General features: G+C 31.4%; 1 pseudogene; it reads right to left on the reverse strand.

Annotated features, from left to right (window-relative positions):
• Nucleotides 1–9,306: 9,306 nt before the first annotated feature.
• LOC120579969 (photosystem II D2 protein-like) lies at nt 9,307–10,618 on the reverse strand (annotated as a pseudogene).
• Between the last annotated feature and the right edge of the window lie 2,175 nt (nt 10,619–12,793).

Raw genomic sequence — 12,793 nt, forward strand, 5'->3', positions numbered from 1 at the left:
GGGTTTAAATTAAGTTCAATACAAAATAAGTCATTAATTTAATGTGATCCTCGTACTCATTCTCTTTCAAAATACATGTCGCATTTTTGTAATGTACATTGTTCATATAACTTATTTTGACCATACTTTTTAACTAACATATATATAAATACAAATGTTAGCACGTAAGATGTTGTTCAATTTGTTTCGATAAGCATTTACAAAATATTAGTTTTTATAATTTTTTTACTTTAATAATTAAAGATATTAACTGTCAAAGTTGTGCATTGGCATGTGTAACGTAGCTGAATGCAACATGTATTTTGAAATGGAGGGAGTAATATGTAATTGTAGTCTTTAATTGTATATTTTGAGGGGAGTTAGTTTAACTTGTTATCAATACAATTACTCTTATTGTTTTTTTACTTCAGTAATTTTATTTTTCTTTATCTTTTTTATGTAATTTTTGTTTGTTTGATTAATTCGTATATAAATTTTGAAAATTCAAATCTATGATTTTATTTTGATATGAACTTTTAATGTTTAAATCAGTATTTTGAAAATCAGACCGAACAGTCGTACCTCTCTCACACCAAAAACCAGAGAGATAATTGTTCAGTTTGGCTATTGAAGCCGACGTAAACCGACCAAAATTGGAACCTATGAACCTAGGGATTTTGCAACCCAAGGGTTTATGTAATCTATAAAGGGAAAATGTTGATAGAAGTATGGATGGAAGCTAGAGTAGTTGGGGGATCGGTGGTATGGTAAATTATAAGGATAATGTTAACCGGTGTCTCGGACACACTGGTTAAGGAATCAAATGTAGTAAGTATTACATTGAAATTTGTGTTGTCAACTCTTCAAAAGCATAAAAAGTGTTATTTTCATTTTAAAAGTTTCTTTTTTTAGTGGATTTGTCTAATATGTGTGCAATATTGCACATGTTAAGGAAACTAAATGTAGCAACTTTGCATTGGAAAACACCAATTATTATTAAAAAGTTATCTATTTAATATAGAATATACAAGTTTCAAGACAAACTTGCTACTTTAAATTTCTTAACATTTGTAAATTTGTACATGATAAAAAAACCTTTTTTTAGTTTCCTTAACTAATGCCTCGGGACACCGATTAACATGACCCAAATTATAAAAAGAAGTGGTTGCGTCCTCCGTGAGATTTTTTTTAATTGTAACGTGGATGTTTTGTTCTTTACAAGCTTCAGTAGAGTATGAATTTGTGTATGTATAAGAGAATAAATAGGGGCTTTTGTTGGAGATAAAACGATGTGGTTAAAACCTTTTTTTCGTTCACATAGCCGAAGTGAAAGCACTACCTGTTGCAATTCATTGGGTCAGAGAGCTTGGATTTGATAATATAATTTTCTCTACACACTCCAAAATTGTAGGTGATGCTTATAATAGAATTATGCAAGATTGTACTAAGTTCAGTTTTGTTATTAACAGTCATCACATACGTTCAATCTAGTGTTTACAACTCATGTTGAGTTCTCTAAGAGAGACGCTAACATGGTTGTTCTTCATCTTGCTAAGGTGGTCATATATAGTGGTTCTCGAGTTTATTTTGATATCCGTACAATGTAGTGATTCTTCTTCTATCTTTAATGAAAAGAGCTAGTTTTCTTTCATTAAAAAAACATAAATTTGACTAAAGGGTAAATAGTCATTTTCTTTGTATGAATGTATGAAGCGAAAGCATTATTGTCCTTCAATTAGTCGAAATTACAAACACATCTTCAAACATCTTTTTATCTAGTCATTTTGATCCTAAAAAAAAACCATAAAGCATTGACATAGACACTAGATACAATATTGATATCGATACATCAACATTAGTAGTCAATTGAGAAAATAAATTATTTGAATGTAACAACATGTGTTAACATCAGACACCAAAAACACATTTGATCATAGGCGTCAATATTATAGAACTAACATGTATTTTTGTTAGTCATTTTGATTCTTAAATATGCTTTTATTAATCATTTTGCACCTTAAATGGGGCAAAGGTGAATAGATAATTTATATAGAAAACGTAAAGGTCGTGTTAGAGCATACACATCTAAGACATCATATTTGATGGTATAAATAAACTTCATCTAATATTTTATATTATTTTATACTTTTCAATTATTTAACCAACTAAACTACATTTTCTAAACATCTATATCAGTCATCAAAAACATTAAAATTGGTCCCATTGCACCCCACAATAGTTCATCAAAGCGTAAAAAGTATGTGTCATTTTTAACTATATATTTTTATATTCCAACACAACAAAAGACACGGTAGTATAATATGGCAACGGTGCCAAGTTTGGAAACTGTTTAAAAAGCCAAATATTCATAACATTCTCACACTGTATCCTTGGTTTATGTGATACCACCGCTAACTAATCGATATGTATGCGCTAATCTACCTGATGCACTCTGATTATCTCAGAGCGAAGAAAACAGCACTCTTCGAGTGAGTGTCGACTCCTAGAGAGAAAAGAGATGAAGAAATAACACTTTTCGAGTGAATGTAAACTTTTAGAGAGAAAATAGATGACAAATTAAGGAAGAAAGTGAAACCTTATTATTATTCAACATATCTGAATTGGTTCACTATTACATCATATATAGTCAATCTTAGCATAACAACTTGCATAATCTAAGAAAAGGGAAATAACATAATCATAAATTTAGAAAAGGAAATAAACTAAACCATAAAATTAGAAAAAGGAAATAACTTAATGTAATCAAGTTCAACTCTACTTGACGAGGTCGTATCACTACCCTTTTCAAAGTTAATATCATTGATTAACTTTTAGGTTCATTCATAAAAGCACTTTTCATAGTTAAAAGGGACATGTGCCACTTGATGTAATAATTAAAGGGAAATTGATAACAGAAATCTACTAACTAACTATATAAAGTAAGTTACTAATCCTCGACAAAAAAGTAAGTTCGTAAGAGCATACACGTCTAAGACATTCTATTTAATGGTATAAATGAACTTCACCTAATATTTTATATTATTTCATCCTTTTTAATTATTTAATCAACTAAACTACATTTTCTAAATATTCATATCAAAAACTTTAAAATGGGCCCATTGCACCCCACAATTATTCATGAAAACCTAAAAAGTAGAATTCTGCTATTCACCTTGTACATTTTGCTCGCGCCCTGCAGCCATGCCAAAAATGTCCTTGCGCAAGTGTTAATCACTGCGCAACTTAACTAACGCTGCGTGAGTTCATAGCGCAACGTTAGTTAAGTCACGCTACATGTTGTCTTAAATAAGGCAGAGCACCTCATTTCCTCATTTCTCATCTAAAATCTCAAAAATTCTCAAAAATCTCTCTCAAATCATCCAAATCCAAAATTCCTTCAAGTTCAAATCAAACAACACTCCAATAACAAGTAAGTTTTCATGATCAAACACCATTAACCTTTTATGTTTATATGTTAGATTTTTTCGCTTAAATTAGAATTTTTTTAGATTTAGAGTTTGTTTAAATTTTGGTGTTTTTGGCAAGAAATCATACAATGTTTGCATGTAAATGACTTGTGTTGCTTAAATGTTTAGATATTTGCATGTTTATGTTGTAGTTTTGAGTTTTAGAGAATTTTTTTAGATTTAGGGTTTGTTTAAATTTTGATTTTTTTGCAAGATATGATACAATGTTACATGCAAATGAGTAATATTGCTTAATTATTTAGAGAGTATCATTCACTTGGGTGGAGTTAAAGAACGACGAAAACGTGACGAGCATGTTTTGGGAGCACAGCATGTTCCAGTGGATCGATATGCGAGTAACGTTGCTGAGATCAACTGAAGATATCATCAACAGCTTGATTCCGCCAGAAGATCGTCATTAGTTAGGGTAAGGTGCATTTCAACTACAACAATTGTCTTACCTCTGAAATGGGGTAATTCAAACTTGCCAAACGGCTATGACTCAAGCATTTCGCCCAGCGTTCATGTTTTTCCTTTGAAAAGATTAAATTCTTGTTATGCTGGTTTAGATGAAGGTATTAAGTGTCAAGGAATGAACCTCATTTCGTTGGCACTTGAATACCATCATCTAAAGCAAGCCTAATAAAAATTTATTCTTTTCAAAGGAAAAACATGAACGCGGGGCGAAATGCTTGAGTCCTGTTGTTTGGCCAGTTTGAATTTACCCCATTCAAAGGTAAGACAATTGCTGTAGTTGGAATGCACATTTCAACTACAACAATTGTCCTACTCTGGATGGGGCAATTCAAACTTGTTAATCGGCAGGACTCCAACATTCGATAAGCCTCTTGAATGTTGGTATTCAAATGTCAAGGAATGCACCTCATTCTTTTGACACTTGAATACCATCATTCAAGATTCTGATCGTATGTTTGAGTCCTGCTGGTTAGCAAGTTTGAATTTGCCCCATTCAGTGGTAAGATAATTGTTGCAGTTGGAAGGTACATTTCAGAATGTAATGTAATGATAAGAACATCTATTACCGAGAATCAGCTATATAAGTTATTTATTGACTTTTTATTCGAATTTTTATTGGAATTCACATTGTCGCAATTTTAATTCGAATTCACGCTATCGCAATATTTATTCGAATTCACGCTATCACAATTTTTATTCGAATTTATTTAATCGCAATTTTTAATTCAAATTATTTTATTAACTTTATTCTAAATTATTTTATTTACTTTATTCTAAATTATTTTATTTACTTTATTCTAATTATTCATACATTAATATTTATTAAATTAATATTGATTCGATATTATTTATTAAATAAATACAAATATAAATAAAATTAAATGAACTAAATTAATATTTATTCATTAAATACAAAATTAGAACATAAAAGCAAATATAAATAAAAGCATGTATAAAACGGAATGAACAAAATTGATGCATATAATAATATCTCATTTTATTAATAGAATTCATACAATACAATAATTGATACAATAATTTATTCCAATTCACTAATTTATTCTATTTATTTTCTCCCTCTTTGGGGTAAAAAGTGATCAATCAATCTTCATGGGGTAAAATAGTGAGCAACCTTCTTGGAGAAAATACATCACCAACCCTTGGGCTAAATTTAAGTCTGGTTTTTTTTATACCCCAACAAGAATCTTTTTACCCACGGTAAAAAGTTTATGGAGTAAAAAATAGCAGATTTAAACTTATCCCAATGGTCGATCACTTCCCTAAGTCAGCTACTCACTATTTTATCCCGAAGAAGTTTGATCACTTTTGCCCCCAAAGAGAATAGTGAAAAAAGAAAGAAAGAAGAGAAATAGAGGGAGAGAGTGAGGAGGGGGAGAAAGTGAGATGGTGTGAGGAAATAGGGAAGTATGGAGGGGTAGGTTATAACCACCATAAATGTGGTCAAAAAACGTGTAAAGTTTGTAGAAAACGTGTGGATTGAAGGTTGAAAATCTGACCATCGTCCAAAAAACGTTTGTCAAAAAACGTTTGTTCTTGAGTTCTGACTACCGGCCAACGTGTGTGAGTTAACTCGCGCATAGGCTAGTGGTGCGTGACTTAAGTCACGCAGAGATTATAAGGTGCGCAAATTAAATCACGCAGCGTGACTTAACTTGCGCAAGGGCATTTTTGACATGGCTGCATAGCGCGAGTAAAATGTGTTGGGTGAAGAGGAGCATTCTAAAAAGTATGTTTCATTTTCAACTCTATATATTTTTATATTTCAACTCAACAAAAGACACTTAAGTATAGGGAATTTCTACGGTACACTCACAAAGTGAGGTGTATCGGTACTCTTGCTTCATAATTTTATGAATTAACGATAATTTTTTATGTAATAAATAGCTATTTGTCAATATTTATATTTTATAGAACATCATTTCATAAGAAAAAACATTATTTCATTGTTTATAAGAATCATAGTAATTTTTTTACATATTATCATAAAAAATAATGAATGCTCTCAATTATGAGTGATAAAAATTCAAAAATAAATAATTTTATTTTGTTGACACTTTTGATGAATAAGATTTAGTTATTATAATTATAAATGATAAAAAAATAATATTTTTTTTCAAAAAACAACTCATTTAATTGTTAATTTAAAGAATAAGTGTACCGGTACACTCAAATATATTAGGTGTACCATAGAATTTGCCTAACTGTAATATGGCAACGTTGCCAAGTTTGGAAACTGTTTTAAAAAGCCAATTATACATAACATTCTGACATTGAATCATTGGTTTATGTGATATCACGGCTAAAAGTAAACGATATGTGTATGTTGTATTTATGCTCTTTTCTCTTAAGTAATAAAAAAATAAAAAAAGATATGTATGTTGCATTTTGTTACAAGCACTCGTTAATGTACGCTCTTGCGAGCATTCGTTAAAGATTTCAAAATAAATTATTTTAAAAATAAAAAAAAAAGTTAAATATTTCAATTTTTAATATATCGATTACTCAAATTTTTATAAAACAATATTGTTTAAAGACCTCGAATAATGTCTCAAGGACGCTCATTTGTATTTCATAAAATGTAAAAGAAACAAAAGGAAAATATGATTTTACCGAATCTGAACAATAGGAAACTTGTTGCTAAGATATTCTTGGCATTCTTGTAGATCCAATGCAACGAATTTAAAAAAATGGTTTCAATGACACACAGTAATCCTAAGACCAAATGACTCCCTAAAGTCAAATTTATAGCAACAAAAAAATAATAGGACTCGTTTTATGTCACAATTTTACTTAACTTAATTGATTAATGAATGACTTAGCATGCACAAAATATACATGGAGGCCGAATACAAATATGTTGTTCAACCTCAAACAAGACTAAACTCCTCAACCCGTTTGGTATGGGAGTGATTTTCGTTGTACCTTATCCACATTATTTACACAACTGTAGTCATGTTACCCTGTTTTAAGCAAAGAGCTGGGACTTTGTCACTAGTTTTTTGAACAAGACTTTGTCTCTAGTTACCATGTGATAGTCTGTGTTTGATTAATAACTCAAGCGAACACACGATATTTGTTTAATCCAATTAAATACTTGATTTACTAAAATAGTAATCAATTAATCGTTACAAAGCAATAACTATAATATCTAACTATCTTAAATTGTTGTCTAAGTATCCAAACATCTAGAAAATAGCACATGCCTCGAAAATCATTAAATAAAATTGGTGTGTTTGATACCCGAATATATTTCTTTTGTGTGAATCGAATATTATCTACATGTAACTATGGGTGTGTTTGTTTCAAGTTATAATTGTTGATTCCCGGGAATAAAATGATTGGAATGTATATGCCTATGTTTGTTACAAGTTTACTAAATTTTATTCCCGGGTATAAAATGTTCCTGGGAATAGAAAATATTTCCCAAGGAAAAGGGTGGGAATAAAGTTCCCATGGAGATGGGAATAAATTCATAAATAGTTTACCTATTATAATCCCTATTTTTATGGTTCCTAGGAATATTATAAAGCTAACCAAACATATTTTTCCTAAATTCCTTGGAATAAAATTCCTATCTTTATATTCCAAGGAATGTTATTCCTAGGAATAAATTTGATAAACTTGAAACAAACACACCAATAGAGATTAATCTCTCAAGTTAGATAGGATTGCAATGGATGACAAAGTTCTCTCTCAAAGATTTAACATTCTTGCATTCGTATGGTTTAGTTAGATTCAAATCCATGATCGGGCTAAAGATACCCATATTTATGAGATGAAAAGCAAAAGGTGTGTTTTTTTTATAGCAAAGTTTCAAAAAAAAAATTAGTTTAATTTATATACATTGTTGGTGAAAGCACATTTTACACATGCATTCAACGACGTATTGTCACATCATTTAATATCTTAAAAATAAATGAGTTGTCGTACTTATTAAATACATGGGTAAAACTTTTTTACTATATATAATTTAAATTATGTCATTTATTAATAGGTAGGGATAGAGGTCTTGTTTGCAATGTACTTTTTTGAGGTTGGATTACGATTTTGAAGTTATGGTGCATGGATGCCAACAAAGTAGTTGTTTGAGAAGTTATGGTGTGGATACATATGGAGCTACGGACCCCCAGGCTATGGTGGAAGGGTTTAATGAAGCTATCTTTGCCATGCTATTCAGTCTATCATGTGACAAAAAATGTATCATTGCAATTTGGAGCTTGAGGTGGAAAAGGAATGGTCTTTAAAATAGGTTCGTGCGTTACCCGTCTAGAGCAAAGCAAAAGCTCTCAGTATTATGGTTGCAGCGATGGGATCGAAGATAAGCCTAAGTATTTAGATAAAATAAAAAATAAAAAAAATATCAACTGATAATATTTGATGTTAAAGTCAAATTTGCAACCAAATATATACATATATACACACACTCACATCAAATGCAAAAATTTAAAACAAAAATAATTAAATCACATCAATCAATATCATTTAGTTTCATTCTCTTTTAATTTTTATCATTTGTGGTTACATTTATAGAAGAGTTCATCTATATTTGTGTGCACGTTTTTTTTTTTTTTTTTTTTTTTTTGTAGAAATAAGGGGGCCTAGCCCCTGGATTGAGCTCTACGGTGAACTTGGCAAAAGTTATGGTGCATAAGGAAATCCTTATGCACCGTGCATAAACACTTCGCAACCATCAGATCTAGTGTACACGTGTAATAATCCTACGCTTCTCAAACTACACCAAATCAAACCTTATTTGCTTCAAACATTTCTCTCACTAAAACATAAAGTTCTCCCTCTCTCTCTCTCCAATTTTCAACATTCTGAAAAAGAAAACGAAGAAGAATTCAGATGAGTCTTCATCTCTTCCGGCCACACATGATGATTCCGACGCGGTCGTCGCCGGCCAGAGGCGGCGGCACCGCCGTGCTGGAGAACCAAACTCACCCTTTTTAAAAACTAAAGCCATTTTTCAACATCAATTTTTGTTTTAAAGCCAAATTTGAACTGGGATCGCGCAAAAACACAATGAGAAATAGTAGACCTAAAGATTAAAACACAGACGAAATTTTCTTTGCTTCACTTGCTGTTGAGCCGGTTCGCTCCTCTTCTTCCCTCGCGTTTTCTTCTTCTTCTTCGATCCAGTGGCGCTGTGTTGATTGCTATATGTTACTGTTTCGCCACTATTTGTGTTCATAGTTTCAGATCTGAAGTTGTTACTGGATTCGAAATCTTTGTGATGTTAGAGGGATTTATGGCTGGAAAACTGTTGGAAACCATTAAGTACATCTAATGGTTTTGGTACATCTAATGGTTTTGGAGTACAACTCACAGAAACCATTTCTTTCCTCCTCCTCCAATTGTGTCAGTCCAAACTGAATGATGGCAATGGCTCTAGGTCCTTAGTTTTTTCACCTGCTGGAAACCATTAAGTACATCTAATGATTTTGGAGTACAACTCACACAAACCATTTCCACAGCAAAATGGTTTTGGCATAATTTTATACAAAACATACTATAATAAGGACATTTGTGAGTGTCATTGAACCAAATCAACACTCTGAAATCATCATTGAACTGAAATGATGATTTCCGCGGTTATAATGTTGTTTCGTTTTGTTTTGTTTGGTTTCGCTTGGGGTGTAGGAAGCAATTATGTTGGGCTACCGGTTCCACTGCATAGGCACGTAGGTTCAGGGCCAGACCGACTACTCCAAGAGCACTCATCCATAAACCAGTTACTGGTACAAATAACATAAAGAAATGTAACCAGCGTTTATTGGAAAAAGCAACCCCAAAGATTTGGGACCAAAAGCGGTTAGCGGTGACCATTGAATAAGTTTCTTCCGCTTGAGTTGGGTTAAAAGCACGGAATGTATTTGCGCCATCACCATCTTCAAATAACGTATTTTCTAAGGTAGCACCTTGAATAGCGCATAGTAGGGCAGCGCCCAATACACCAGCAACTCCCATCATATGAAATGGGTTTAATGTCCAATTATGAAACCCTTGAAAAAATAGAATGAATCGAAATATAGCTGCTACACCAAAACTAGGCGCAAAGAACCAACCAGACTGACCCAGTGGATAAATCAGGAATACAGAAACAAAAACAACAATTGGACCGGAGAATGTGATTGCATTATAAGGGCACAATTGAACAGATCGAGCAAGTTCAAATTGACGTAACATAAAACCTATTAATCTGAAAGCACCATGGAGAGCAACAAAAGTCCACAAACCACTCAATTGACACCAACGGGTAAAATCTCCCTGTGCTTCAGGACCCCATAGTATCAACAAAGAGTGTGCTAAACTATTAGCAGGAGTAGAGACTGCCGCAGTTAAGAAGTTACAACCTTCCAAATAGGAACTTGCAAATCCATGAGTATACCATGAAGTTACAAAGGTGGTACCTGTGAACCAACCCCCCACGGCAAAATAGGCGCAAGGAAAGAGCAATAGACCGGACCAACCCACAAAAACAAAACGGTCCCTTCGTAACCAGTCATCCATAATATCAAATAAATCATTTTCATCTTTGGTAAATTAACCAAGAGCTATAGTCATAGTGATCCTCCTATTCAACTACTTCAACCATTTCCAAACACCCCCTAGCATTTTCAGGGATGGAACCTTCGAGGATTTTTTCTATTTATATATGATATGATTTCTCGAAGACTGTCCCTTCTTTTCTACTGGGTTTCGATAGAAAAATACTTTTTTTGTCGATTGATATTTAATCTAGGTCAAATTCATTAACTTAATTGGGTTATTCCTTTCTATTCTAAAAAATTCCCTAAGTCATGAAGTCATGACGCGGGAATTGTCTTATGACTCGTAAATTCGATAAATAAATTTTTTAAAGAACTATTCCATAAACAAATGAAATGATCACTTTTGTTACCAGCAGATCCCCAGACAGACTACTCTCCTTTTATCAAATAATATTAAATAATATTATTCTTGAATCTTGTTCGTGAAATAAAAAAAAAAAAGTTTTATATATTCTTCTAATTTGTATGTCTAGGAAACTACTATAGAATCCTATTTTTACTTTCTATTTTACTTTAATTTCTTTTATTGTCCTCTTTAGTTGTATTTTTCTTTCGTTCAGATTAAAAAAATTACAATGTATACCTTTTTTGCAGATCGAGGTAAGAAATTCGAATATTTTTTTATCTATCTATTTTATCTATCTATCAGATTTTTTAATATTGTATGGAGTTTTATTAAAAATAATAGATTCTAAGTGAAAGTTTCGTCCATTAATTGCTTTAAAAATTGACTGGTGCTAGTCACACCTCAAAAAAAATAAGTTACACCCCCAGAATGACTAATATACCCCTAAATTGAACATAAGTAAACTTAATTTACATTAACCTAAATTGAATAAGTAAACTGAATTTACATTAACTCAACATAAGTAAACTTAATTTACATTAACCTAGATTGATTAAACTAAATTTACATTAACCTAGATTGAACATAAGTAAACTAAATTTACATTAACCTAAATTGAACATAAGTAAACTTAATTTACATTGACATAAGTAAACTAAATTTACATTAACCTAAATTGAACATAAGTAAACTGAATTTACATTAACCTAGATTGAACATAAGTAAACTTAATTTACATTAACCTCGATTGAGTAAACTGAGTTTACACTAACCTCTTATATACATGTAAACTGAATTTACACTAACCTAGATTGAAGGTAAAGTAAACTAAATTTACATTAACCTAGACTGAACATAATAAGTAAACTTAATTTACATTGACATAAGTAAACTAAATTTACATTAACCTAAATTGAACATAAGTAAACTTAATTTACACTAACCTAAATTGAACATATCTCATACCAAAACAAACAATAAACAAATAGAAACTCATTGAAAATGAAATTCATGAAATTCACTAACCTTTATGAATATAATACAGATCAATAACAAAGATGTTGATTCAGATATTGGTTGCACATCTATGGTGATTTGTGGATGAAAGGGGTAAGGGTTCAGAACGATCATAAAAGATGGGTTTTTAAAAATTTACATGAAGAGGGCAATTTTGGTATTATTGTAAAATTTTAAATAAATTTGGGTGTAACTAGTTTTTTTGGGGTGTAACTAGCACCAGTCTTAAAAATTTAGTATGCATAGATATGAAAATTAAATATTTGATACTCGAAGTCATGATTGATGGATTTTTCTATTATTTTTACATAGCAACATTTTAATGAACAATAAATTGAATTTACTTGGTAAGTATCCCGGTGAACTTGGCAATGATCGCGGATACTTTCAGGTTAATTTTGTTACAGCAGCTTTAGGGGGATGTATTGGATTAGGATTCTATGGGATTTTAAAAGACTTTTTAATTATGAAAAAGTCTTGTGGTATTCAATCAAGATTTTTTGCAATTTAAAAAAAGTCTTGTGGTATTCAATCAAGACTCTTTGTCATTTTAAAAAAGTCTTGAGGTATTCAATCAAGACTTTTCATCATTTAAAAAAAGTCTTGTGGTATTCAAAATCATTCAAATTTCGAAGGATTGTTTAATAAATTGGATTTTGATGGATTTTGTGGGATTTTGTAGTGTAATTTTAACAAGAAAAAGTCTTTCATGAAAAGATGAGATTTCTTGAGATTGTTTTTATTTTAAAAGTTACTATCTTTTTCTTCTCATCTCTCTCTCTCCCCCTCCCCCTCTCCATTCTCTCTTCGTTTCTCTATCTCTCCATTCTCTCTCTCTCTCTCTCTCTCTCTCTCTCTCTCTCTCATCCCCCCTCTCTCCCTCTCTCTATCTCATAAAAAAATAAAAAATTGTATTGAGAATATTATGATAG

The sequence above is a fragment of the Medicago truncatula genome, chromosome 4 (genome assembly GCF_003473485.1).
Source record: "Medicago truncatula cultivar Jemalong A17 chromosome 4, MtrunA17r5.0-ANR, whole genome shotgun sequence".
Classification (NCBI taxonomy): Eukaryota; Viridiplantae; Streptophyta; class Magnoliopsida; order Fabales; family Fabaceae; genus Medicago; species Medicago truncatula.